This window comes from Sciurus carolinensis, chromosome 7, assembly GCF_902686445.1.
Source record: "Sciurus carolinensis chromosome 7, mSciCar1.2, whole genome shotgun sequence".
Lineage (NCBI taxonomy): Eukaryota > Metazoa > Chordata > Mammalia > Rodentia > Sciuridae > Sciurus > Sciurus carolinensis.
The window spans coordinates 32172973-32177587 of NC_062219.1; positions in this window are offsets into that span (position 1 = coordinate 32172973).

Here is a 4615-nt window from a genome sequence, read left to right on the forward strand (position 1 = left end):
TTGGGTTTGGGTGAGAGCCCTCTTCTGGGTTACAGACTGCTGACTTCTGGAAGCATTATCTTACAGTGGGAAAAGAGCTAACTAGCTTTCTGGCCTCTTATTAGAAGAGTACTGATTCCTTTCATTAAGTGCTTTTCCCTCAAAACCTAATTACCTCCCTAAGACCCTACCTCCAAGTCTGTTAAATGTTTGGTGGGGAGTGGAACACAGACATTCACTCTATTGCACACACCAATTAAGAATAAGGGAAGAAGACCCAAACTTAAAAGATCAGGAATAAAGGGGCACTAACTCAACAGAGCTTACAGACATTAAAAAATGAATGAATACAATGAAAACTTTAATGCCAGTAAATTTGCAACTTGAAAAGAAAAATTTGACACAAAATAAGTAGAAAATTTGAATATCAATATACTTAGTACATGAATGATTTGTTATCAACAACCTTCCCAGGTCCTGGTAGTTTCATTGAGTTCTATCAGACATTTAGGGAAAAATAACACCAATATTATCCAAACTGATATAGAAAATACAGAAAGAAGATAACTTCTGACTTGTTTTATGAGTGCAAGATTATCATACCAAAACTTGATACAGAAATTACAAATCAACATTATTTATAAAAATAGACACAAAATTGGCAAAATGTATCACATTAATTCCACTGATATATAAAAAAGATACCAAGTTGGGTTTATCCAAAAATGCAAAGTTATACTAATATTAGAAAATTGTTCAGTGTAATTTATCACATTAACAAACAAAAGAAGATAAACCATTTGTAATAAATGCAGAACTTCCTTAACCTGATAACAGGACATAGGTAAAGCTTGCAGCTAACCTCATAGCTCATGATGGAAGACCAACTGGGAACAAAGCAAGGATCTCCATCTCATCACATTTATTCAACAATTAGAAACAAAAGCACACATTTCTGAAAAAAAGAAAGAAGTAAAACTCTACTCACAGATGACATTGTTTTTACATAGAAAATATAAATCTATAAAGCAACTACTGGAACTAATCAGGGAATTAAGCAGTTTGTAGGATACAACAGTAATACAAAAATTCATTTACTTATATATATTATACATAATCAGCAAATGATTGGAAAGTTAAATGTAGAACAATTCAATTTTACTAACTTCTAAAACTAAGATATTTAGGAATAAATTTGACATGAACTATGTTATACTTCTACAATAAAAAAGAGTTATTTCTGAAATGAAGAAGATCTACATAAAGAAAAAGATATACTGTGTTCTTGGGTTAAAAGACCCAATAGTGATTAAATGTTAATGCTCCCCAAACTGATCTATAGAGTCAAAAATATCAAGAAGAATTTCACCAGGTATTTTGGAGAAATTGAGAGCTGATTCTGACATTTCTCTGGAAATTCAAAGGACCTAGATATTCTAACTGCTGTTGAATAAAGGAGTACAAAGTTGGAGACTTTACACTACATGATTTTAGACATATCAGGTCTTGCTATGTGATGGGAGCAAACAAGTGGAAGCAGGCACCACCTAAAATCCCTTTGGGTGAGGGCAGTGGCATACCACAGGGGTAGGGATGGGCTGTCACAGTGTCTCCTACCTAGCTGTGGTGATGTTGGCAGTGCATGCTGCAGATGTGTCTTACAGGGCCAAGGCATGTGTAACTGGACCATGTCAGTGATGATTTCAGGCACTTAATCTCTATGGGTGTGCATGATCTTCTGATGGTCCCATGTGCTTCCTATCTTTGATAAATTCACTTTCTGCTGAAATTAGCCAAAGTTGTTTCTTTATTAAGCAACAGGGAAGCCTGATGGACACAAATGCCACGAAGAAGAGTATGCAAAGGTAAAGGGACAGGTGATTTGCGATGTATATGAATAAGAGGATGAGACTGAATTTCTCTGACAAGGTGGTGTGTGAACAGAAACCATACAATCCTATTTTAGCTTGTAAAGAAAAAATGTTCCATATAAGTATCATGTAAATATACAAAGCTTAGTAGATAATCGTAGTAGTCTGATAATGGCTTCCAAGGATGAGCCCATGTTCTAAGCCCTGGAACCTGTAAATGTTCCTATATTTGGAAAAAAAGAGTTTGAGTATATGTGATTAAATTGAAGATCATGAGATGAGGAGATCATCTTGGATTATTCAGGAGGCCCTAAATGCCAGCAAAGTGTCTTTACAAGAGAGCAGCAAAGGAAGATTACACACTCAGAAAGAAAGACAGGAGGTAAAATGGCCACGGACACAGACATTAGAGTTATATTGGCATACACACACACACACACACACACACACACACACACACACTCTCCCAGCAGCTGCTGGAAACTAAGAGGCAAGAAATAGATTCTCCCCCATACCTACAGAAGGAGTACGATCCTGCTGACAACAGATTTGTGAAACCTCAGTGAAACTGAGGTTGAACATTTGGCCTACAGGGCAGTATTGTATTAATTTTAAAAGTCCTTGATAATTTGTTACAACAGTCACAGAAAACAAGATGATATAGAGATGGTCCCCGATTTATGGTTACGGTTTTCAACTAAACATGGTATAAAAGCAGTGTTCATTCAGAGAAAATGATACTTTGGGCTTTGAATTTGAACCTTTACCCAGGCTAGCAAGATGCAATATGACACTGTTGGGATGCTGGGCAGCACATAGAGCCAGAGCTCAAACACAGGGTGCTGTGTTGCTAAACTACCATGCTTAAGAGGTTAGGTATATTAAATGCATTAAATGTGACATGATATTTTCAACTTGTGATTGGTTTATTGGGATGCAACCCCATCATAAGTCCAGTATAGTCTCTATTTAGTTTTAACACTAGTCACCTAGAGGAGGATGGGAGGTAGAAATTAGAAGTGAAGAAAAGGATAAAAAAAAAAGTGTGTGTGTTTTTGTGTGTATGCTTGTGTGTGTGCACATATAACACATACAAATATACATATCATAAGATGCTTTATGTAATTAAAATAGGTGGACAAAAACAAGAATACACATTTTATGAAAATATATACAAGCAAAACGATTCACATTAAATATAAAAATGGTTGCTAATGGGGGAGTGAAATAGGAATAGATAGAGAAATAGAGGTCATGAGAACTGAAAAGTTCAGTTAAAGAATTGTCAAAATAGAGTCGGGAAAACTTCCTATTAAATAGAGAAAAAAGATAAAGATGAGAGAATGAAGAAAAACTAAGAAGACCAGTTTGGGTGACTCCATAACTGAAAAAAAGAATAGTCCAGAAAGCTAGCAAATAAAGGAATGTAAATCATCAAAGAAATAATTCAAGAAAATTCCCCTCTTTGCTTTGATGTTAAGTTGGAGAGAAGATGTAGAATTAAATGAGACTGGAGAAGCTGGTAGATCATAAAGACTTGATGAGACCACTTTAAAAACCTTTGCTAGAGCTGTCTTGCATTTACAGTGGTGCTAGAGGCTCTCCCTACTTCTTGCCCACCCAGGAACTGTTATATAACACTTAAGATCAGAGGTAGCATGCCTTTTTCTAGAACTCAGCCAAGACTCAATATTCCAAAGTACACAATCCTTTCAATATGTTTCTGTTGTAAAACCCATTGCATCATAGTAAAGTATAAACTAATGTTTCACCTGCTAGAAGGAGGGGTGCTTACTTGAGGGTAGAGGTTGGATGGGGACTTTAAAGACCTGAATTCAACTTTAAATTCACAGTGCCTGGCACAATGTGATAATTCAGTATTCTTCTTCCCCCTTGGCCCAAATCAAGACTTTCCCACTCTCCAAACAGCCCTTCCCACATAGTAAATAAAATGAAGTTAAATGAAACCAATTTTTTTGTGCCTGTTATTTGTGAATGGGAGACTAAGGTAGCACCCACATACTTAAACTACTTTTTTTTTTTTTTTGTACTGGAGATTGAATCCAGAGGTACTTTACCACTGAGCTACCTCTGCAGTTCTTTGTATTTTTTATTTTGAGATGTTTTGTGAAATTGCTGAGGGTCTCACTACATTGCTGAGGCTGGCCTGGGACTTGTGGTCCTCCTGCCTCTGCCTCCCCAGTTGCTGGGATTACAGGAAAGCCTCACAGCGGCCCGCATACATTTTATTATCAATGCTTACAGCCACCTTACAAGATAAATTTTATAATCTCACTTGTACAAATGGAGAAGCTGACCATGCTGCCCTAAGTCACAAACGGCTTGAGACCTCCCTGGATTGAAACCATATGCCTAGCCACTCTGCCATGCTTCCTCATTCATTATCATTCTTGCAAAAATATTTTTCTCCAAGGGCTTCATATTGTTTAATTCATTTCCGGTTTACTAGTATCTGGTTCAATGATTCCATGCACTATCTCATTTGCACACTATGAAAAATAAATAACTGAACTCTTTAAAAAGATTCAGGGTGAGTCTAATTTTCTAATTCACTTTGGGTCTTTAAGGTAGAGGTCCAACTATATAAAATATCGATCCACTCGTCTTCCCTTCCCCCACCCTGCACCACCTCGGGCCGAATGAAAAAGGACAGCATAAAATAGAGCAGCAGAAGCTGTGGATTAAGATAATAGAGGGAGAGGACCCGCCCTCGCCCCGCCCCCGCCCCGCCCCCTGGGCTCGAA